Source organism: Myodes glareolus, chromosome 11, assembly GCF_982192425.1.
Source record: "Myodes glareolus chromosome 11, mMyoGla1.1, whole genome shotgun sequence".
NCBI lineage: Eukaryota > Metazoa > Chordata > Mammalia > Rodentia > Cricetidae > Myodes > Myodes glareolus.
In genome coordinates, this window is record NC_142036.1 from 43,250,612 (window position 1) to 43,276,202 (window position 25,591).

At 45.8% G+C, this 25,591-nt stretch overlaps 1 protein-coding gene across 7 annotated transcripts in view; it reads right to left on the reverse strand.

The window, feature by feature from the left end:
* Rgs6 (regulator of G protein signaling 6) overlaps positions 1–25,591 on the reverse strand; it is a 533,969-nt gene that overhangs the window by 208,061 nt on the left and 300,317 nt on the right. For 2 of the 7 annotated variants that reach the window (XM_085697415.2, XM_085697414.2), the window contains exon 1: positions 20,693–20,711. The exons of 4 other annotated variants lie outside the window; for them this stretch is intronic. The gene's annotated coding sequence lies outside the window, so the exon portion shown is untranslated. Of the gene's footprint in view, positions 1–1,398; positions 1,485–20,692; positions 20,712–25,591 lie in introns of those variants that run through there. One more of the 7 variants, XM_085697416.2, reaches the window with a different exon arrangement.

The following is a 25,591-nucleotide window of genomic DNA, read 5'->3' on the forward strand; positions in this document are numbered from 1 at the left end:
GCCTAGGCTAGCCTTGAACTTGTGGTTTCCCTGCCTCTGCCTTCTTAGCAGATGTGAATGATGGGCTAAGAGGAACAGTCCCTGATACAAATTATACCTGTCATATTTCTACAATGTCCTCACCAGCGAATTGTACCAGACATTTGAGGAAGAATCTAGTATCATTCATTCTCAAACACTTCCAGAAATCTGTAGAGTGGGAATACTTCCAAACTCATTTTATAAGCTAGAATTGCCCAGGACAGAGACCCAACAAAGAAAACCATGTAGCAATAACATGGATGGAGGTGGATAAAAAGGCTCTGACAAAATGCACACTGAGCTTAAAGATGATCATCATGACCAAGTAGGTCTTATCCTTCAGACACAATGATGGTTTGATTTTCACAAATTAATATAATACCACACATTAAGAAAATCAAAAAAACAAAATCACATGATTATCTCAAAAATGTAGAAAAAGTATTTGACAAGTTCAGTTCCTGTTTATAATTTTTTTAAAAAAAAATCTCTTAAACTGGGCATAGAAAGGATTCATCTCCATATAAAAGCTGGCATACACGACTAGCCTATGCCAACATCATGGTCAATGGCCCCAAGTGGAAGGCTTTTTCCCTGAGAATAACAAAGAATGCCTACTCTGCCCACAATACTGGAAGGTCTAGCCAGGGCAATCAGGCAAGAAAAAGAGGCAAGAAGCATTCACATCAGAAAGGAGAAGTAAATGATCTCTGCCCACAGATGACAGACTCTTATATGTAGAAGGCACTGAATATTCAACAAAATTTAAATGATCACAAGTGGAGCTGCCTGGTACTAAATCAAGACCCAAACTCCAGCTGCATTTTTATGCATCGACAACAAGCCTCCTACAAGGAACACTAAGAAAACAGTTCCACTTCAACAGCATAAAAGGCAGGAAACTTAGGAATGGATGTAAGCCAGGCAGGGAAAGGTTAACACGCTGACAATTATTGTGAAGAAAGACACAGGGAAACAGAGTCTCAGTGGACGGGAAGAGTTAATACCGCTAAAAGGCCCACACGAACCAAAGCAGCTCCTAGGTTAAGTGCTGCCTCCAAAATCCTAGAGGCATTTGTCACGGAGGCAGAAAAACAAGCCTAGAATACAGAACCACAAGAGAAACGTAGAAATCAATATATCTCGAAAAAAGAACAAGCCTGGAAATACCGTGTTCATCATTTCCAAATACATAACAAAGCTATGGTAATCGAAATTACGTAACACTGGCATAGAGACAGATGGGCTAATGGGAAGAGACAGACAGCTGAGAAACAAACCGGGGCCAAGAATACACAGTTGGGGAAGGACATTCATGCCCACAAAACTGGATATCCACATGCGATGGAGTCAAATTAAGCCACTCTCGGACCATACCTGAATTAACCCAAGGAGGAATCCACTTAAACCTAAGTCCGGAACTAATAAAGCCGCCAGGAGAAAGCACAGCTGGAAGCCATGAATCGGGGCAGGTATTTCTGAAGGCGAAACTGAAAATACAGTGTAAAGTGAAAACGAAGCAGCATGACATGAAACTAAAAAGCCTCTTCCTAGCCGAGGAGATCGTTAAAACATGAAACCGTGATCTACAGAATGGGAGAGAGCCTTGGCAGACCGTATGTCTGCTAACAGTTTATGATAAACACAAAAGACTCTGAAAATTCAGGAGTCACAAAAACAACAAATTAAGAATGGGCCGAGGATCTAAACAGCAATGCAAACAGGACACAGAAATGGGCAAAGCGTTCAGTACTACTAATATATAGGAGACGAGGTTGGCACCACCATGAGGTCTCACCTGACGTTAGCTGAAATAGCTGTGCTTTAAAGATAAGTGCTCCTGAAGAGGGAGAGGAACTCGTGTCTACAGTTGGTGGGGATGTGAGATGGTGCACCTGCTGTGGGCACAGCACAGAGCGGCCATGTGATCCAGCAACCCCATGGCTGAGCACGCGTCCAGAGTAACTAAGATCAGACTTGCCCTCCGAAGTTCGCGGAAGCATTATTTACAAAAGCCAAGTTATAGAAAAAGACCCAGATGTCCACTGACATATGGATAAAGTGTGGCATACATACCATGCAGAATATTATCCAGTCTTAAAAAAGGTCATAGGATGCAGCGCGATGAGCTTTAAGGACAGGGGTAGAACAAACACTAATTATTATACTTTTCTAGGAGTGTTCTACAGCGGTCAAGGTCACAGGAACAGAAAATAGTAGGGTAGTTGCAGGGACTGGGAGAAGCAAGAAGTTAGGAATAATTATTTACCAGAGATAAAGCTTTGCATTTTAAACTTTTCCTTCCTTCCTTCCTTCCTTCCTTCCTTCCTTCCTTCCTTCCTTCCTTCCTTCCTTCCTTCCTTCCTTCCTTTCTTTTTTTCTGACTAGGCCTCATGTATTTCAGTCTGGCCTAGAACTTGCCATGTAACCTAGGATTGTTGACCTTGTAATTTGATCCTTGTAATTTGTGCCTAGTTCCTTGGTGTTGATATTACATGCATGTGCCACTGCTGGTATTTATTACATGCATGTGACACTGCTGGTATTTATTACATGCATGTGACACTGTGCTTGGTTTCTGCAGCTCTGGGAATCAGCTAATTCTAGCAACTGAGCTAGGAGAACATACTTAAAATTATGTTCTCATGGAGGCTGGAGAGATGGCTCAGAGGTTAAGAGCACTTGCAGAGGACCTGGGCTCTATTTCCAGCACCCACACAGTGGCTCATAACTGCCTATCACTCAGTTCCAGGAGAGCAAATGCCTTCTGTGGCCTCTTTGGGCATCAAACACATGTGTGGTATAAAGGCACACATTGCAGTTAAACACTTATGTACACAAAAGTAAATAAATCCTTTAAATCATGTTCTTATAACACAAACAAAGAGAAATGAAGAGAAGGATCTAAGAAAGTGTTTGGCAATGATTCATAGGTTTGCTACTCCGATGGTTGTAATGGTACTAAAGATGCTTGCCTATGTCCAAACTCATCAATCTGTGCCCATTAAATATGCACCACTTTGCATGTTAACTCTAGCAAAGTTAGACTATTTTTGAGATCCTACCAAAGCAAGAGATCTCTGAGGCTGTGGTTAAAACCAGGCATGGCCAATGCAGGCAAAAGGAGATGGTTACCTCTTCCCATGGGGCTCCACCCTGTCTCCCAACTCCTCTCGTGACTGCCACAGACGTGGGGATCCTGGTCATTAGTCAGATATTCAATGCTTCTGACAATTTAGGCATAGCAATTGACTTCAGGAACTGAAAAGAATTTGATATTAATCAAATATTGCCATAATTCCAAAACCAGCTGGTGCTAACCTACTGGCACCTCGGTGACCAAGAAGAATAAAGTTGCAGAAATGACACAGACACTTTATGGAGAGAAGGTATAAATGGGCGACCACAGAGCCACCACATCATCTCAAAAGTCTACCAAAGTCTGCACCGCAGACAGGGTCTGACCTGTTTCATTACTCTTTCTCACAATCCAGAAGTTCCTGCATTTTCCTGCCTCTTCTGTTCCAAGCCTGGCATGCATGAGTGCGCCACTGTGCAATCATCTTCAACGATCGCGAACAGTCTAGAAGTAATGCCACAGCGGCTTAAAAATACACACAAACATGATGGCCCTGCTGCTTAAAATCCTCCAATGCAACCTTCACTTTCCATAAAATTTGCATCACAGTAGGCCTCAATGTCTTGCAGGGTTTGGTTCCTTCCTGCCTTTCCAGTCCCTGTTCTTGCCAGCCCTTGCCAATAGGGTTGGCATTCTCTTCCAGGACTAAGCTTATTTCTGCCACTGGGCCTCTCACCCCTTGTTCCCTCTCCTGGAGTGGCCTTCCCGAGACTTGACATCCTTGTCTCCTTTCTGTTCTTCAGATGTCTCCCCTTCACAGAGGTGTGGCCTGACTTCCCATCCCAGCTGCCTGCTGTCACATGGTTCCCCCTCTTCCTTTTACCCTCTTTACTGAGTTTATCACTTGAGTGGTGGAAACCCAACATCACTTGTATCTGTGATGGGGATAACATGGACAGCTCTCAGAATTGGCTAGTTTCCAGGGCATCCTCTTACCCTAAGGATCTTGCGGCTTTCCCGCTTCCCAGCTCACCCGCCTGGCCTGTCTCACTTCTGCGTTAGCACACCCTAACTATCTCGGTGTTAATGGAAATCAGCTAACTTTCAGGAAACGAGTTTGTTGGGACCGTGTTTACGTTTCCTGTCACTGACTGAGCATCTGCGTACGTCGATGTTTGTGAGTACAATGTCATCACCATCTGTCCTAGTGAGATAATGTGCTTGGTTTACTGTTGGAAGTCTGTGAACTGAGGACTTGTGTTTTCCGCTGGAAGAGGGATTTGTGAAGTCAGAACCCAGGCTGAGTCTCGCCCTTGACACTTGATAACAGAGTGGTCTCGGGCCAGGCACCTCTGCCTCTGCATTTGTATAAGAGAAATGGCAACACAGAACAGGACACATGTGAAACATGGCTTCTTGGGTAGTAGGCGTCGAGAGGTTAATGATACACTATTTACTTTCTTTCTCTTCTCACTCCATGGCTGCTCCCATGAGAGCAAGGTCTCTCTCTTCCTCCCTATGTACTTGTTGAATGACTATATTAGTAGATAAGGTTTTTGCAGTTGTTCTGTGAGATAAAATCATTGTTGCCATTTCCCAGGTAAACAGTGTGAAGTTGGATATCTCAGCTATACAACCTGGTCCACGTTAGACTTGACTTCCACGCATACAACCTTTGAACCAATACCTTGGGGGACTCAGGATCAGTAAACTCTATATATGATTTCATTCACGTTACCTCAGTTCTGAAATAAGTCCTGTTTGTAGCTTTCTTTCTCCAATCCCGGCTATTTTGACAACTTACTCATTTACTCTTATTACAAGTCAACTTTAGTTTCAAATTTATCAGTTGCCTCTGGCCATATATGAAGGGTAAGATCCATTCATTTTTTTGAAGAAAAATACGGGTAAATATTATTAATATTTAGTAGCCTGGGGAGATGGACTACCAGGTGAAATGCTTGCTGTCCAAGCATGAGGACCTGAGATTGAATCTGCAGCACCCATGGAAAAGCTGGAGGTTCCAGCTGCATTGATAACCCCAGTGCCGGAGGCAGTGGGAGGAGATGGGTGGGTCTTGGGGGACTTGCTAGCCTGCTTGTCTACACCAAACAGAGAGCCCTGGGTTCATCGAGGGACCTTGTCTCCAAAATAAGGCAGAGGCTAGAGAGGTGGTTCAGTAGTGAAGAGCACTTGCTGATTTTCAGAGGACCCAGGTTTGATTCCCAGCACCCACACAGTGGCTCACGGCTATGCGTAATGCCTTTTGCAGGTGATCCAATATCTTCTTCTGACCTCTGAAAACATCAGGATCTCTATTGGTGGACAGGCATACATGTAGGCAAAGCACTCATACACATAAAATAATTTTTTAAAAAAAGCAGAGACGAGGTTGAGGAAGACAACTCAACATCAACCTCTAGTCTCTACTATTGCCCAAGAGGACAAGCACCAACCCTTCCCTCTCCCTGCACAGGCACATGTGTGTGTTAGCAAGCACAGACACCACACTCTTATGGGTACACACATACACACACAAGAAAAAATGCACAAATATCTTTAGAGGATAGGAAGGACCAGGTGGATCTCAAACTCCTTCAAATAATGTAGAACAAGGTTCAACTTTTCGATCACTTTTACGGGCAGTGAACAAGGTATCCTCTAATGATAGAAGCTCCAAGTCTGAAACAACCATGCAGTCCACAAATGGTCTCTGCCCTGGATTCTGATCTGACCTCTGACTTTCAACCGCCTACACAGGCCTTGCATCCCAGACGAATCCACTCTGACTCACGTGGTCTGCTACCTCCCCCTCTCTCCTGCACATATACAGAGTATAGTCTGTATCCAGACCAGAGGCATCACAGCTGCCCTCCTTTCTTATTCACGCATGACTCAACAACCCATCACTGTACCAGTCTTCCACATCTACATCAGCATCTTGTCTCATCAACAGTATTTGGCTCTTCGTACATCTGTTTCAAAGCCACTGACTGACTGCTCATTAAAGTACTAGTAAAGGCCCTCATTTCTCCCAATCTTAGACATAATTCTCCTGTAAAGACTGGTAGTTTATAAGATGTCAACTTGGGGTGATCTCAGTTGCACTTCCTAGAATTCCTTGCTATAGTTCTGGCTAGAGTGGGTCATGGGAGACCCTCGTGGAGGAGCTCTGAGGGCGAAAGGGACACAGCAGGTCCATATCTGATGGCTTACCTGTTGCTTATCAACTGTAGGGCAATGCCAAGCCAGACAGACCACAACCTTTCCTCCTTCCTCCAGGCCCCTTCTCCAGCTTCTCCAGCTCCTAGGCCAGTTATACATTGCATTCCCTGGTGAGGACAGGATACCAAAACACTCACCAAAGACGCACTGATGTGGGGTTCATCATTGTTCCTGTCTCCCCATTTTATGTTTGCTAAGGACTAAATGTCTGTGGCCCTTCAACATCCTTATGTTGGAGCCAAGCACCCAATATGATCGCTGTTGGAGACAAAGTCTTTAACAAAGGGTCATTGCAGCTACATGAGGCCATGAGTGGGCCCCCAAGGCAGCAGATTTGGCACCTTTAGGAGAACAGACACCGGAGGCTTGGTCTCTTCATACTCCCGCAGGAAGTCGTCTTCTGAGAAGTAAGAAAGAGAGAAAGAGAGCCCTCACCCTAATCTGAACCCTGCTGGACCTTGTCCATGTATTTTTTTTTTTTAGCTTCCAGAAATGTGTGGAAAATAAAATCCTCATCTTTAAACAATTCAGTAAATGGCATTTTGCTATGGCATCTTGAGCAGACTGTTCACACCTACTCGCCCTTCCTGACTTTCCGAACAACAGACTCCAGCTTTAAACACAAACATAACAGAGACCGTACGCCGCTGCCATAATTGTGCAAGGTGAAACTCCTGTCATAATAGCCTAAGCAGCAAACTCCATCTTAAAATTTCTGAGTGATACTCAGACATTTGAGGTGCACGCTCTTATGTCAAAATCAACAGCCATCACGGAGCCTGCATGGGTCTGTGCTAGGTCCTCCACGTATATGTTATGGTTGTGTAGCTTGGTGTTCTTGTGGGGCTCCTAATAGTGGGAGTGGGGGTGTCTCTGACCCTTGCCTGCTCTTGGGGCCCTTTTCCTCCTATTAGGTTGCCTCAGCCAACTTTGCTATGAGGGTTTAGACCTAGTTTTATCGTAACTTGTTACACATGTTTGGTTGATTATCTCTGGGAGACCTGCTCTTTTTGGAAGTGAAATGGAGGGGCAGCTAGGGGCAGGGCCTGGGAAGAGCGGAGGAAGGGGAAACTGCAGTCAGGATGGAATGAATCAGAGAAGAATAAACAAATCAACACCCACTGACTTTTCAGGGCAGCCTCAGGCTGATAATCCTACATGAGCGCAGCCCAAGGCAGAAAAAGGCCTCAGCTGCCCTTTAATTATTTCAGACTTGTTGGGAAGAGCCTGGAGCTGGCGCTGCTAGGAAACCTCGCTCACTGTGACGTGGTGAGCACTCAGAGAAGCTGCCCGCCCCCTTCGCCATCCGTAAATTCACTTAACACCTCTGAGATCCCGGACCATTCAGGAGCTTAGGTGACAGGTGTTAGGTAAAACAAACCCTTCCTTCCACGCCTTCATAGAGTAGAGGGAGACCGGCAAAACCAGGGAAACCAAATATTCAACGTTTATTCTGGGCCAGCATTTACTGCTACTTTCTTTAGTATTCCTCTCCCAATAGGGGATTTTGAGGTATCTTTTTGCCCTAACTACCTCCAAATAAAAACTGGCATTAGATGCAAATTAAGATCTTCTTAACAATTACCGTCACCCCAGAACCAGGGTTTGTTCTTTTGAGGAACAGAGGACTTATGAGTAAAAAAGTGATTTCTGAGGACAATCAGCAACCAGTTTCCATGGTAGGGTTTAAAACAGTGGTTCTCAGCCTGTGGGTTGCGAGCCCCCTCCAAAAATCATCGGGAAGCATGGATCTTTACATTACAGTTCATAACTGTAGCAAAATTACAGCTAGGAAGTAGCAACAAAAATAATTTTATAGTTGGGGGTCCCCATAACACGAAGAACTGGAATTAAAGGGTTGTAGCATCAGGAAGGTAGAGAAGCACTGGTCTAGAAACTGAACACAAAGCTAGCCAGTCTCCATGCAGCAGCACCTCACAGGGCTACTCTCAAGGTGTCTGCTGAGCTGGGTTTCCAGCTGGAGGTGCTGAGGAAGAACTCACTTCTTCGCTTGATGTGGTCAGAGTTAGGCTCCCTGTAGCTGTAGCACTGAAGCCAGATGGCCGCAGATCGAGGCAAGGCAGGGTCCTGCCAGCTGCCCATATCCCTTGACACACGGTCTCTCCAGTCTTCAGATCCCCAGGGGTACATCAACCAGTCCCCGTGTTTCCGACCTGATGACCTCCCTTGCTACGAGACTGAGAACATGCTTTGCTTTTAAAGGGCCGTATGTTTAGGTCAGACCTGTGTAAATAATATTCCAGTCATTAAATCAGTGCCATGTAACATACCTAACCCCAGAAGAAAAGTTAATCACATCCATTGAACCAGAGATCATGCATAGCGTGTCTGTCCTTGGAGCTCCTACCCTAGAGCCCCTCCAGGCCTTTAGATGGAAATCAATCTATCTTTGCTTTTCTGCTACTTTCATTTTGGGCAAAAATATTCATGTTCTCATTCACTATCAGATCACACAGTATGGCATTGCCACAATGCTAAATTTTTATTCTTTAAATTTTTAATTGCTGTACCATTTTACTTTCAAAATTATGTTTTCCTTAAAAGGGATTTTTTAAAAAAAATCAGAATAGCAAAATAGCAAGCAAATCTTCCAAAGATAACAACCATACAAGACAAGTGAGCATTTTTGTCGGTTACAATGTGAAAGTAAATTCCACAGTTGGAGTTGCTAATATCATGTTGCACTTTTTGGAGCCGAGGTGGTGGAACTTTACTCTGATGTGTTAGGGTAAGCTTTCTGTAGCTATTAACCTGTAACACGGCTAATCCCGAGGAAGAGAACAGGTTAAGCTACAGCAGCCTCCCACTGCTGCCTGAGTACGATCTTGAACTTACTGACTTAAAGAAACACAGATTTATTGTCTTCCTGGAGATGAGCAGTCTGGAGTGGCTGCAGAGGTGGGGTTTCCTCTGGAGCTCCTAGGAGAGGCTGGATGGCTTTGCTCTTTGTTACTCTCAAGGCTGCCTGTGGTCTTCAGCTTCAGGCCCCACCTCATTCCAACTACAACTTTTGTCTCTCTGGCTCTGGCTCTCCTCCCACTGCTTACGGATTACTGTGGGTCAACTATAGCATAGTTCGGGATAATATTTCCATGTAAGCTTACATATGTTGTCTTTTTTTAAAAAAAACATAAAGTAACATAAGCTTTGGAAATTTGGTCATGGTCGTTGAGGGGGCATTATATTGTATATTATATATAAAGCCCTGTGCATTCACTTTCAAAGGAATGGGAGGACTGGAGTGGAGCCGGAGGGGACAGCTGTCACTTGCTCACCAAGGGCTGATGCTGGAGTCTGTCCTAATGCATTGCTGTAGCCACTGCTGGGTTACGTGGAGCAAACAAAAGCCACATGCAGCCATGTCTAGGGTATGACACAGGAAGAAAAGACCCTTCACTCAGATCCCTAGGGCAGTGGTTCTCAACCTTTCTAATGCTGCAGCCCTTTAATATAGTTCCTCACGTTGTGACGGCCCCCCCATCAAAAAATTATTTTTGCTATTTCATAACTGTAATTCCACTACTGTTATGAGTCATAACATAAATATCTGATATGCAGGATATCTGACATGTGGCCCCTGTGAAGGGGTTGCGGACCACAGGTTGAGAACCACTGATCTAGGCAGAGCCAACAGTATGAACATTCCTAGCAGCCACTGGCACTGTTTAGTGGTAGGATGCCTGGCTGCTGAGTGCATTTCTGAGCCATTGTACACAGCAGAGCAGGAAATGGCTGTCCTCTTGCAGCTAGCAAAGGTCTGTGCACTGTCGCTTCTACTTCTGTGAGTGCCTGGCAGGATCAAGGACGTCTTTCTCCACCTGCCTTCGGTGGCAGCCTTTGAGAATAAAGGCGGCCCTGTGTCGCTACCATCATCAGTGGTTTCAGATCAGTTCGTAGGCACTCAAGGCTGTGGCATTTTCTAGATGTCCTTTAGGCCCACTCTCGTGACAAAGATTACCTTGGGTGATTACACTGGAGGTATTAGAAGCCATTAAGTGAAACCAATGCCTTCTTAAGGCAGGGGTATTTATTGGCTGCTGGTGCCCATACATCCTCACATCTTTTATTACTCTCCATCTTAATAGGGCCCCTTGCACTATTCTGCGGCGTGTGGATGCAGGCAGCATAGTGGCATTCATTTCCTGGGCATGCACACACCACTTCCTAGCCCTGCTGTCTATATTCATGCTGGGTTAGCTGTTGACCCAATTTAATGCCTGGCTGGAATTTTTTTCTCTCTGTTGTGATTAAAGGGGAAGGAAGGAGGAAGAGAGAGGTGACTCAGTGATGTGAATATGCAAACTTCTTTGATGAAAGGAGAAAGGGAGTGGTGGTGGAGCCTGCCTAATGATCCATGGATTTAGGATTTCATTTTAGGCTTGAGATTCTGACCCATGATGCAGCTGCAGTTGTTGGAAGCCTGGAGGCTCACGTTTGATCCTATGTGACCTCATGCACCTCTGAGTCAATTTTTCTTCTTAAGGCTCTATTTTATCTTCACAACCATAGTTAAATTATTCACCCAAATTTCCCGGCACTACTCTTTTGGCACACTTACCAATTTAGGGGAAAACAGACTAAGGTAGACAATGTGTTTGCCATCACTGCGGGAGGAGAGGTGGGCTGGACCCAGGAGAGATGGGAAAGGATGCAGACTGAGCTATGTGTCACATATTATGTTGCACATAACCCCAGCATCAGATGCAGTAACAGCAACAGTATATGTTCACAGAGCGGCCTCTCTGGGGTTCAGGGCGTTCCCTAGAGGATATAACTACACTGTCCTGCTGGATCATGGAATGGCAGCTGGCACACAGAATGGAGAACTCAAGTCATTCCTGGCTGAAGCCAAGCAACCTTAGTTTCTTCTGAGCTTTAGAGCTGCTTCTCTCCAGCACTGATCATATTTATCAGCACCAGGGCTTTTACAGACTGGGTGGGAGAGTATATGGTAGGATATGAAAGGTGCCTTCCTCCTTTCCCACCCCTGAACCAGCCAGTGTGCCATCAAGAGTTTAATTAGTCAGGTCACATGACAAGAGGAAATTAGGGATGCTAATGGCTGTCCTTACAAGATGGAGACTATCCTGGAGAATACCCAGTTTGGACCAATGACATCATAGGAGCCTGAAAAATAGATGACGAAAGCCATGTGTATCTGTGTGTGGGGAGAGGTCAAAAGTCAGCATGCTAACAGGTAAGAAGGACTCTACTTCCTGGGGCGGGCTTTGAAGAGGGAAGGGACAAAGAGCCAATGAAAGGCTACAACTTCAAGAACCTTGGGGAAGCAGGAAACAGAATCTCCCTGGAGCCTTCAGAAGGTCACACAGCCTGTCAGCATCTTGATTTTAGCCCTGTGACACCTGTGTCAGATTGCCTAACCTCCAGAACCGAAAGAGAACAGGGCTGTGCTATTCTAAACATGCTATCTCTCAGTGCTGAGGACTGATCCCTTGTGCATGTTAAGACTCTTATCACTGAGCTCCAAGCTTCAGTCCAATACGTCACAAAGTGTGGCTGTTTGCCACAGCCACCAGAGAAGACTGACGTGCGGTTGCCATGCCTGTATCAGGCCAAGTGTCTGCAGCTGACAACATGTCTCTTACCTAGAAAGCTAAGAACCTATTCTCTTCTTGGTTCATTTTCCTATTGATTAGGTTTGAACCTGGTCATATCTAGAATATGTGCTGCATAGGGACAGCAATGTCTCACTGTCTGCTGCTCCCCCATTTTAACATACTATTATAACATCACTGATGTTCCTCTAGCACCTAGAAGAAAAACATGGGCTTCCCAACCTCAACCCAGCAATCAACACAACATCCAGTGTTCATAGGTGACCCATTAATCTCCAGAGAACCTACATGCCTGACTGAATGGAACACCCTGTCTTTTGTGCCTCCCACAAAAATATTTGCACAGAACACCCAAAAATGAAGTCAGTTCTGCTAGGTGTGGTGGCAAAAATCTTTAATCTCAGGATTAACGAGGTAGAGGCACAGGATCTCTGTGAGTTTGAGGCCAGCTTGGTCGACATGGTGAGTTCCAGGTCAGCCAAGGTTGCAAAGTGAGACCCTGTCTGGAAGGGAGGGAGCAAGGGAGGGAGGGAGGGAGGGAGGGAGGGAGGGAGGGAGGGAGGGAGGGAGGGAGGGAGGGAGGGAAGGAGGAAAGATGGGAGGGAGGGAGGGAAAGAGAAAAAAATCAATTCTTCCTAATCAGTTAATTAATAGTTCAGTGGTTCTCAACTTCCTTAATGCCGAGGCCCTTTAATACAGTTCCCCATGTTGTAGTGACTCCACCCATGAAATTATTTCATTGTTACTTCATAACTGTCATTTTGTTACTGCTACTTATGAATTGCAACATACATATCTGATGGACAGGATATCTGATCTGCGGCCCCTGCAGGGGCCATGACCCACCGGCTGAGAGCTGCTGAATTAATTTGTGTGTGTGTGTGTGTGTGTGTGTGTGTGAGTGGATGCATGCATAAGAGAGAGAGAGAGAGAAAGAGATCACCAAGCAGGGTATGCATGAGGCTCTGGGTCTGACACTCAGTGCCACACTAAATAAACAGATGAACAAACAAATATAAATATGAGATCATTTTTTTTTTTTTTGTAGCAGAGAGGCTTGGGATTAGGGTTAGCTGCTCAGAAGGCAGAGAATGGGGAGCTTTGATGCTGTTCTACATCTCTAGTGACTTTCCCTCAGCTGCCCAACAACAAATGAAGATGTCTTTCAAGGCCTGGTTGTCAGACAGTGTTGGAAGGCAAACCTGCTGTCGTTTGAACCGCTGCTCGTCACGGCAGCATAATTTCTCTTTCTCAGAAAGCCTGGCCCAGGATCTGCCCTCCCCCCCAAAACTGCTTTTGTTTAAGACTCAACCGTGGCCCCCAAGCAAGCCAGAATGTGTAGTCACTGTGCGTGTCTGGCTGCATGCTAATTGTTGCGCTGTCCTCGGGTGACATTTGAAAAGCTGGACAGCTGACAGTGAACAGCACAGTGGAATCTCTGCCAGTTGTCCCGTCTCCCAGCCTCTCGCGTCGGCAGTCCCTGGGACGACGCCATTTCATTTTCTCTCTCTATTTTTCCCTCTGCCCTGGAGGACTTCATTTGTCCTGGATGTCACCCAGCTTCCCTCCTCTCTGTGGACCAACATGCCGTGCAGGTGCCTCGTTTTAGGTGATGGCTGAGCGGCAAAAATTTTGCACACAAGCTGAAACTTGGCAAGCCGGAGCGTTTGGAAAGCAAAGCTGAAGCCATAGGTGTGAGAGAGACCCTGAGCTAAACTGTCCCCATCTGTCAAGATTCCCTCTCTGAGGCCCTCCCCGAGGAACCCCCTCTGGATTTCTGCCAATGGTCTCCTTGCACAGCACCAGACCTGAAACTTTAATGGACTATGTCACATGCTACGTTTGGAATTCTAGCCTTTTATTCTCTACCTTCTTAAAAAAAAATATAAGCTTTCAGAGGCTTTGTCATTCTCCAGTGTCCTACAAGATAGTTTAAGGGGCCAAGGCTGTATTTGGATATTAAAGTTACATTGTACATCACCAAGACAAAATGTGTGTGTGGGGGGTACATATGTGTACGCATATATATCTGTGTGTGTGCAAGTATCTATCTATGTGTCTGTGTGCATGCATCTCCCCTACCTTTTCTCTATGTGTGTATACATCTACCCTGGTCCCTACCCTGTGTGTGTGAAGAGAGAGACAGAGAAGGAAAAGTATTAACTCTTATTTTTCTCTATCAAATTAAGAATGTGCTCTTGGAAGAAAATAGTCTATCAAACTATGATATCTATAAAATTATACTAAAATAATGTACATTTAATAAAACTCTTATTTAAAGGTAAATAAGCCAGTTATTACTAAAATGTATATCTACTTTTTAAGACAGGGTCCCATGTAACCCAAACTGACCTGAGAGCCATTATCTAGTTGAGGATGACCTTGAATTCCTGACCATTCTCCTACCTCCCCAGGGCTGGTATTTACAGATATATTCCAAACCACAACTAGTTTACACAGTGTAGAGGAATGAACTCAGGGTTTCTTGTATGCGAGGCAAGGGCTCTACTGACTGAGCTACATTCCAAATGTGATGATTAGCACATTCAAAAACATTTTAAGATCAAAATAATTAAATGTGTTTTCATTTTTCTAATGCCTTACCCTATGTGAGGTTGTGGTTTTAGGACATGGAGTGGCAGTTCCTTCTCCATTTTCTCTCATTTCATGTATTTAGTTCATGTTCTCTTGACAGTAACCAAGCCCAGTTGGTCTGAGCCTTAGGCATAAATCTTAATTTTGATCCCCTCACTTAAGAAACTTTTTGAACTTGAAACCTCACACGAATCCACAGAATGCTAAGACGTCCCCCTACTCCTTTATTTCCGGGTAGCCTGTGACAGTGGCCTGTGTGTTTTAACCATGGACAACAGAAGCATCTATCGATCAGCGTGATCACCGTTAGAGGCAGGATACGCAGCAAGGAGTGTAGTGGCCTCTGATGTCGGCGATGTAACTCCTCTCCTCCCACTACTGCACCAGACAGCAGACTTCAGACAAAGGGGGAACTCTGACTTCAGTACAATTTATCTTTTGTTGGGCAGACAAAGCATGCTGACCACCAGCCGAGTTCAGGGCCTTGCACCTTGGACAGTGGGGGAAGAAATCAAGAGACTGGAAACTCTGTTCTGGTCTGCAGAGAGCCTAAGCCCTTGACAAACATTCAGAAGGGGGCAACACAAACTAAAAACAGCAGGCTGTTTTATTTAACTCGATGGACCAAATGATAGAATTTCTCTCATGTGGAGAGAAAGCAATATTGTCTACCGATTTCCATTTTTCAGAGGTAGAAAAGCTAAGGCCCCGAGAAAGGCCAATCACAGCCCAGGGGTACAGATCTGGGAGACTCTCCCTCTAGGATTATGCATCAGGAAACTGGTCTTGGTCATCATGAAATATCAATGCCCCAGTGGATTTCAAAAACCAGAAGCCCGCTTCCTTTCCTGTACACGCATTCTTTGGTGATTTCCTATAATGAGCTAAACTTCCCATTTGTATATATAACCATGAGAAAACTCACCAGAGGATCTGAGAAGAGAAAAGGGGCTTGGATGCCCAGACCTAAGACTAACTTCATGGCTTTGTGCACTCACTCATTAAGGTTGACGGGGCATTTACTCTGTGCTGGGTCCTGTGAAGAACTAGGGCACCTGATGATACAGACAGCAGCCACACCCCTCATGCAGCTTCCAATCCCAATAGAGGAAGCAGAGGATAAGCAACTAGTGAGATTGTGAGTAGCCCTGCGGAGAAAAAAGAAAGCAGTGACCGAGAATGAGGAGTGTTAGGTGGCTCGGGAGCTGGAAGCAGAGGAGAATGGTAAGGTTGGTTTCACTGGGAAGACTTGGAGGAGGTGAGAGAGCCAGACACGCGGTTTCCTGGGACGAGGGACGCACAGTGGAGAGAGGGCCAAGCCGGCACAAGGGTTACAGCTGTAAAGAGACGTCAGTGAAGCTGAAGAGGCTAGAGCCGAACGAATGAATGGTGGGAAGTGAGTCTAGAGAGACCGTGCTGGTTAGGAGACTGACTGAAGCACACTGGGGGCGCTCACTAGTATTTGGTGTTGTGGGAGGCCGCTAGTTCGTTTCCTGACTGCCCTGACTCGAAATAATCACACAGAAACTCTATTATTTGCAACACTGCTTGGCCAATGACTCTAGTGTATTCCTAGCAACTTCTTAAATCTTAGATTTTTATTATTTTATATTTTACCATGAGACTTGTGACCTGCTGGCAAGGTTCCAGCTGGCAGCTCATGTCTTTCTCTGCCGGCAGCTACACGGCTTCCCCTTGACTCCTTCTACTCCCTCTATACATCTTTCCCAGCCTGGCTATGTTCTGGGAAGCCACTGGCCAAAAGCAGCTCCTTTATTTATTTACCAATAAAAGCAACACATAGACAGAAGGACTTCCCACATCAATTTGGGGTGAAATGAGATCCCAATGGATAGACAGCCATTCATGACTGTGATCTAGCTTCTGGATCACAATTCAACTTTCAGAAGGAAAGGGCACAGGGCAGAGAAGGGGTGGAAAGATGCCACCAACAATCAAGGCGAGCGGTAACAGTGACTAGGAACTGGGTGGGAATGGCAGAGGTAATACATTCATAGCATATTTTAAGAAAGAAGCCAACAGATTACTTTCTGCAGGGTTGAAAGTAGGACTCAAGGGAAACGTAAACACAACAGAGTCATAGCAGCGTAGGAGACCTGAGCATGAGGAACACGGCATCGCCAGCTACTGAGATGGAGGAGGATGAAGCAGGTATGGGACCAGGACTGAGGACCGCCTGTGTATCCACCGACCACTCCACTTAGTGACACTGTCTGGTTCTACAGGTCTGCGGGAGTCTTGTTAGCCTGGCTGAGAGGATTGTCAGGTGATCCACTTCCTGGTGTCAAGCTATGTAACACAAAAAAAATCAGAACAAGCTACTACAGACTGATATATTTATTTCTCCTCATTCTGGTGTTGGAAAACCCCATATCAAGGTGCTGGCATCTCACGAGAGCTTTCTAAGTGTGGCATCCCATGGCAGAAGACAAGCGTGTCAGTACCAGCGGGAGAGTCCCGATTGTTCCTTAGTGCATTCCTGTAAGTACAGCATCTGCTGCCTCACTCCAACCCCAGCCTGTCCCCTCTTATCCAACCTGTTGTCCAATACTGTTCCATAGGGGGTTAGACTTCTAACACATGAACATTGGGTGGGGAACATGTTTAGGAGCTGTTAAAAGTCTCCCAGAGCAGTATTCTGCCCTGGCTGCTCCACCTTTCCGCTCCTTCTCCTTGCCATGGAATATGTCTAAGATGGGCTGATGGACTTTGTAAAAGTCCATTACCAGTGACTGGAGAATGGAATCCCATTTCAGGGGAGAGTGACCAAGCAGCACCATGGCAGGCAGTTCTCAGCACACCCTGTAGCTCCTTTCTGGTGCTTGGTACTCTGGAATGGTCAGCTCATCCCCCGCAGATGGAGACATCAGGCAGGAGAGAAAGTTCATTGCTTACCAGACTGAGTGTTGAGCTTTTAAAAAGACAATTGATATGGAATTTAAAAGAAAAAATTTAGAGACCAATACAGAAGAGAAAAATACGGGAGCAGAAACCTCTATATACCACACTACTGGGAAAAGCTTACATTTGGGGACCAGCTTATTGATAAGACAAGAGAATATCTCCGGGGCTGGAGTAGTGATTCAGTGTCTAAAGATATCTGCCAGCAAGCCTGGCACCTGAGTGTGATTACCAGGACCTATGTGACGGAAGGTGAGCACCGACTCCTACAAGTTGTCCTTGATGTCCACATGCACCACGGCACAACATCACACCCACCCGCAAACAATGTAAATAAATAGATGAACTCCCGAAGGCACCAGTGATGCTCCAGAAAGATAAACTTGTCTAGGACCAGAACCGGGTCCAGGGTGGAAACTAGAGCCGGCAGCAGAGCGATCTGCTTTGCATTGCACAGGATGCTCATGGATGGCAAGACAGAACTGTCAAAGACTGGAAGGAGACTGTAGGATGATCAGGGCTATGCAGGGAAAGGGAGACGCGAAAGGTGAACCTGTTTCTTCCAATGTGATTTCTAAGGCTGTGCACGTGTGTGCACGACAGTGTGGGGACATGTGATGCTGCATCACCAGACACACCATGCTGTGTCCCCAGAACTACAGCGACAGAATAGTCACATTCTATGTTTTAGGGGAGAAATCAATGGGCACTGAGTCAAGCCTAAGACAAGAGCAGAAGCAAGCTCATTATCTCAGAGCCAGCACACTATAACCTACCTTAGCACCTCCCTTGTTTTTATGAGCCGGGAATATCAAAAGAAGAGTGTCTCCTGAAACACACATACACACACACACATGTACACACACTCACACACACACACACACACATTCACACACACACACACACAGAGAGAGAGAGAGAGAGAGAGAGAGAGAGAGAGAGAGAAAACAAAAAGGAAAAATAAAATTCAAATTTCCCTTCCTACAAATGAAATCTGGAACACAGCCTTGTTATAACTTTGTAACCTGGCTTACAGGTTTCTGTGGCCATTTTTACAATACACAGACAAGGGTAAGTGGATGTGGCAGAAATTAGCTGGCCTGCAAAGCCCAAACTATTTACTATCTCACCAGTAACATGAGCCTCCCTGAGATCAATTGCATTTTTTCATGCAGAAAGAGTAGCACCTCATGTTCCCTAACTTGTCATGCCTTGGAGGAAACTCATATGTTGCTATCAGCTTAGTCCCAAGTTCGAGGCATTAATCATCAAAGGTTCCTCAACCTCTTCTCCAAAGCCATGACACCTCTTCAAGAAAGTGACCAGAGTGGGAAACTTCTTCGACTAAATAATTTTTTGATTTATATTTCCTTATACCTGCCCCAAAGACCAAAAGTACTTGAGGCATTCCAGCTGTGGGGAACTGGAATACGAAACCAAGAATGCTGGCCCATGCTTTCCGGTGCCACCACAGAGCACCTGCCACTGGGCAACTTACAAATAAAGGAGGGGGGGGCAAGTCTTCATAGTTCTGGAGGCTGGCGCATCCAAGAGCTTAGGTCCAGCATCTGGCACATCTTTCTTGTTACATCACATGGTGGGAAGCATCAAGTGGCAAGGAAATGCCCAGCCAAGTCGAAGAGGTCACTGTTACAATGAAGTCACCCCCATGACCCTGACTCTTGCAATAATGAAGGCAGAGTCCTCAAGGCTGATCCAGTTTGAAAGGCCCCGCTTCTTTACACTGTCACAGTGGTGACCTAATTTCAGCGGGGAGTTTTTAGGGGACACCCAGACCTTAGCGAGAAACAAGTGAAGCAAGTGCTGGACCACCACCATTGGCAGCAGACCCTGCTGGGTATGCACTGGGAGGTAAATCCAAGGCTCTCTTCTCTTAAAACCAGGACTTTGCGGGCTATGGGACACTGGGCCCATGTCTGTGAGGCCAGCACCTTCTACTTCCTTTCTCTGGGAATCCCCAGTCTCAGGGAAGCCTGAGCCCTCTGAGACCAACATGTGCGGGCCCTCCAGTGGACAGTCCCAGTTGAGAATGCCTTCCGAACTCCCCACCAAAGTGCCAAGCCCGCGACCCAGCTCATGCTGAAGCTTCCAGGAGATCCAGCTGCCAACTGAAACCACTGAGTGGTCTCAACCGATGCCACATGAGAGAAACAAAGGCCCAGCTGAATTTCGCAGGAATTCCTGGTCACAAAGCTGTAAGACGTGATAAGCTAAAGCATTGAAGTCCCTCAGCTTTGTGGTTTGTATGTACCATGTAATGCAGCACAGATAAATAGAACAGGAAGTCGAAAAGTGAGATCTTTATCCTGCCCCCAGATGGTGTGGCTGGAATTCAGAGGTATGGAAAAGGTCAGAGGTGGGGTAGCTGGCAAAAGCTAAGAAAGGAAAGAGTCTGACACTGGACAGAACCTGGAACCTAAGACTGGATGCAACCGCTAGGGTGAGACATACCTACGTCAGTCAGAAGAACTTGGAGGCAGCTAGGGACGGACCAGGCTGGGAAGCTGTAAGTGTAAGAGGCAAGTGTGGACAAGGAGAAAAGCAGAAATGACTTCCAGCAAGGAAAACCACTGGAGGAGGCAGCACGGGTCAGTGTGGCTCTCAGTGAAGGGCTGTGTGACTTCTGGTGGGCTGTGATGGGAGGGTAGTGGGAAGTGGGTGGTCAAAAGCCCGACCTTGGCCACTCTCTCCTAGCCGAATGAAATCAAACTGCTACTAACATGTGACAATACACACAAAAAACCCCTCAACCTGGCTGTAGCTTCCCAAGAGATATTTTTTATCCTAGAGCACACTGAACAATCCCCCAGCCGAGGATTTCCCAGGAAGTGGAAAGACAGACGCGGGAGTCAACAGACTTGAAAAGGAAATGCCATCCTGCCGATGGTGCTTGGCTTACAGGTTTATTCACCTTGTTTATGCAAGAGCAGTGAGTCCTGCACCAATATTACTAACTGACTACACCCACTAAACATCACTGAGTCAATCCTCAAGTGTTTTTCACTGAGGGCTTTTCATGGGCCCTTAGCTGACCTGAAGCTTTTACACTGGACATCTGCAAAGTAAATTCCCATAATTCTAATAACATAGTCCCATCCATACCCATAGCAGCTTACATGTGATCCTTTGAATAAATAAGATGATCTTTGAGACCCTCCTCCAGCACCCCTGACCCCAGAGGGACCTGTCATTCACCCTGGACAGTCGGTTAATGTTACATGCTGGTGCTTACCAAGTATTGAGAACATGATTTGTTGAAGTACCTCAAAGTCTCTGGAACTGACAGCTGGGATAACCAACGTGGCCGTGGTGGTGAAAGGTTGACAGGAAAAGGCTGGCACAAGCTGGCAGGGATATTAGCGAAACAAGAACTGATTCTGCCCTCTGACTCTCCTTGGGAGGGACCACGCATGGCAAACTTGAAACGTAGCTTCAGCTTGAGGATTCCTAGTGGGAAATTAAGTCCCGTTTTGGATGTTAGAGTCATTTTCATGCCTGTAAATATAGCCTCGTTTTTGTGTGGAGAGATGGCTTGGAAAGTCCCTTTGTGGAAATCCCAGGAGAATTGCTAGAAATAGACTTAGACCTGAGAGACAGACTGAACCAATTTTAATGAAAACTGAAATCTCTCTCTCTCTCTGTCTCTCTCTCCCTCTCTCTCTCCTCTGCTATATGTGGATGCTATGTGTGTGTGTGTATATATATATATATATATATATATATATATATATATATATATATATATGTATACACATATATGTGTGTGTGCATGTGCTCTAGCTGTATGTGCATGGCATATGTGTAAGGTGTGTGCAAAGTCACCTTTTCCTAGCTATCTACTTCCATGAACCTGTTTACAGTCTTAACACTGGCAAGTGTTGCTCAGTCCCTTATGTTCCAGTGTTTCTTAGGTTCTGCATTTTGTGAGAGCTGTCAGAGTCACCAAGATTTCAACAGGCATGTTCTTGAGCACTCACTAAGTACAGGCAAATACACACTCAGTCCCTTTTTATAATTCTGGAAGCGTGAATAATAAAAACCCAGAGATAGATATTGGGGTTCAACTTGAAGATCAGAAAAGCAAAACAGCTAAGCCACTAGAGAGCTCTTAGCTCTATGAAATCTTCAGACTGAAAGAGAGCGAGTTCCTGTCTCATCCCACTTTATAGTCCTCTCTAGTGCTGGGATTATAGGTGTGCACCATCACTGCCCACCTTCTATGGCTAACTGGTGTGGCTGCTGGGATTAAAGCTGTGGCCAGCACTGCCTGGCCGGTCTGGTTGACTAGTGTGGCTGTTTTGCATTCGGATCTTCAGGCAAGCTTTATTTATTAAAATACATATGGAATATCACTAAAATTCTGTAATTCAGCGTCCTGGAAACAAGATTTCCCCACAACTCATTTGTGGAAAACAAGAGCTGAAGGAACACAAGGTTTCCATGGCCCTTCTTTATCTCATGTAGTGTTAATATTCAAATGCTTCACTACAGGACTGTTAATGTGGTGGAGTTATTGGCTGTCACCCTAGACCCATCAGGGGTGTCAGAACAAAACCCAAGCTCAGCACACTATAGATTCTCCAAAATGGAAGCTCAGTTCTAGGACACCCTTGACGGAGGACTTCCAGATGGAGGATCTGGGACCCACGGTCACATGGAGAGCTGTAATTGGTGGTCTGGTCCATTTGGGTTTGCTATAGCAAGAGGCTGGGGAAAGGGACACTGATAAACTGTAGACTCTGGTTTCACACAGTTCTGGTCACATTCAAGTGAAAGGTTAAGGAGCCTGTAGCCTGGAATCTGGGCCGCTCTCTTCTGCAGAGGGTCATTGTCTCTGTGTCCACACACGGTGGAAGGGTCTCTAAAGCCTGTCTAGCAGGTCCTGGACCATTCTACTAGCCAACCGCCATGATTCAACCACTCCCAAGGCCCTGAGTAGCACTGCCTGAGAAGTTACAATTTTGAGGGATCATGGATGCTCAGACCCCAGCAGAAGACCCAAGGCTGGAAAACTCGAGGAGGAGTCTGAGGCCAAGGGTGTTAGTCTCCAGGGGGTGATGAGGCTGCTTATCTGAAGAGTCCACAGAGCAACCCTCACAGAAGCCAGAGTGACACCATTAGATTTTCGCCAAGTTCTAGTGACATTAACTAGAACCTCTCAGTGTTCGATAAAATGAATAAATTTGAGCCTCTTCTGGACAAGTAAACAAATAACTAAGAGCCAATACACTGACTTGGAAACCAAGAGGGAGAGATTTCAGACTTATAGACAGGCCACATAATTGACTTTGTTCAGAGACCAGGCAACCAGGGCTGCAACTCTTAGGATAGGGCCTGGGTTCAGGTGGTCCTTTATTCCCACTCAAGTCAGGGCAATCAGAGCTGACTTGCGGGGAGAGAGAGAGAGAGAGAGAGAACTCTCCTTCTAGTTCCCACAGTTTAGGGAGGTGAAATATCCCAGCATGCTAGAGGTGTCTGCTAAATCACCAGTGATCTCCTGTGTGGGTCTATAGTGGAGTGCCAGTCATTGGGCCACCTTTGACCCCTTCCATTAAGTGTTCATATCTATGTATAAAAAAATTTAAGAATTTATTTATTTGTTTGTGCACTTGTGGGTGCGTGTGTACATGTGTACGTGTGTGTGTGTTTGTGTGTGTGTGTGTGTGTGTGTGTGTGTGTGTGTAGTTACAGGCAGTTGTGAGTTGCCTGAAGTGGGTACTGGGAACCCAAGATGAGCCTTTTCAAGAACAATAAACACTCAAACCAGGAAGCATCTCCCCAGCCCCTAGCAACACACTTTAGAACACCAGGGACTGGCAGCCATGTTTAGCTTCGGGGCCTCTATTTCTTGTTATAATTGGGAAAGCCCCGTTCAACATCCTCACTTCAAGCTGTATTTCTAGAAAAGTAGTAGCTTGGTGTTAAAAACATTTCACTGCAGTGTAGAAGCCAGAAACAAACCTTGACAAGAATATCAATTTTAAGAAGGCTGGCATATAATTTTCATCCTTGGGCAGGTGAGGCAGGAGGATTGTGAGGTCAAGGTATGGGTCAATAAAGTGAGCAACAAGTTATCTTGGACTATATAGTGACAACCGTCTTAAAAAAAAAAGACAAAGGCTAAAATAAAAGCAAACCCTCCGATATCATAGACTTCACAGTTACATACTGAAGTACGTGAATCATTCTGTATGTATGTAGTGGGATACATAGGTCACATTCTTGCTATGATGTCATCTTCCGATGAAAGTATTCAGCCATGTGAAACCTTAAAGGAAATACTAAGTTTATTGCTTGACTAAAGAGAAGTTAGGATAGATGCTCTGTGTAAGCCTTGTTGGAGGGGTGCTTGGGAAGACGCGTACCCCTGCCTGCCAAGGCTGTTTGGTCAGCTACCGGACACGCCTGCGCAGTAAGCAACGTTCCCAGCAGTGACCCGATTTCTCGGCACTATTAGCAGCATCCAAACTCTATGCTCCTCTTATACCAGGGTGTTGTACCGTATGCCAGCATGCTCCCACATGCTCTCCAAACCAACCCCCTTGGGGAATATATCAGGCTTATAAAATGCTTGCTGAATCCACCACCAGGGGTTTTAGATAGGACTCCTTCTATCAGACACCAAATTGCCTAGTGGGATAAACAACGCAGGAAGTGAGGCATCAGGGACCGGAGGGGACTGTGGCAAACCTGAAAACCGCGCGCTGCACTAGAAGGACCCCACAAATGGCTACTTGGTGCCGGCGTGTACCGAGCAAATCTGCTTTTTAAAGGAGGCTTAAGGATTCAGCTATTGTGAAATCTGATTTCTAAAATATATTTCATCAAAAATTTGTCGATATCAAGCCAAAACAAAGTCAAACAAACCACCCACACACGCCGGCATGTGTGGCTGCCAGTTAACAATCTCTAGACACATTAGAAGGCATTGTTGGCTGTGCTATGCACAGTCTGGTCTCTGCAGACCTTGAGAACTGTCATTCAGCCGAGGCACCGAAGGCAGCACATCTCCCCATTTCTAGTCTGTAGCTGATCTCACCAACCCAGATTAAGGGCAGTGAGAAGGACTGCGTTCCTCTACGAAGCCAGAATCAAAGCTGGGGCCTGCCCACTCCTAGCAAACATACAGACCGGCACAAAGGTGCGGCCTCCTGGTCTCACTCAACACTGCCACCCACCTTCTCCTACCTCCTCTTAATATATGTCATTATGAAGCCATGTATACAAACATGTAGGCCCCCCCTTGAGTCCCCATGACACAATGCTGAGGAGAAATGACTTTTTAAGGCACCTCTGTGAAAGAGGCCTTCTTAGTCCTATTTGATAAATGGATAAATCAAGACTTCACAAGGCTAACCTGATAGTTAATAAGTGTGAAGACCCAGCCTATCGCTTTTAGCTTCAAATCAAGTTTTCCTTGGGTAGTAATAAAAGCACTATGTGAGAGGCATGTATAGTCCCAGCACTAGGGAGGTGGAGACTAGTGTTTTCTGGCCCATCAGAGGACTACTCAGAGAACTCTGAACCAATAAGAGGCCCTCTCTAAAAACACAAGGTGGATAGATAGCTCCTAAGAAACAAGACATGTGACTGACCTCTGGCCTTTCACATCTACATGTACATGCATCCAGTAATGTACATCCACAAGAACTTGCACACACATGTTCACAATTACACACACATAAACAAAACAAAGCATAAGTGCTAGGCGTGTGCATAGCAGAAATCTGAAACTCAGTTACCACCTACACTTGCCCCTGTAGACCCCTGGGCGGGGTTTGCTTTCTCAAAGTCCCCGCATCAGTCCCTGAATTGTAAAGTGGTTTGGTTCCCTAGAATGTAGTACAATCACCCAATCAGTGACACCCCTTAGAGAGTACAGGGTAGGACACCCCTTCTGAAGACGTTAAAAGTCTGGCGTTCTTGCAACAATAAATAAGCTGCCTGGCCTTTGAATTGGCACCCCAGCTTGAGAACTGGGCCAGGGAATCTGATGAGATACAATGTATCGGGTCCCAATTTGATTGTGCACCACGAAGACGGCGTGGGGTGTCTTTGAGCTTGTCTGAGGAGAGTTACCTCGCTGTAACAGAGTCTCTCAAATCCAGGCCTTAGGGTGGCTTTTGGAGGG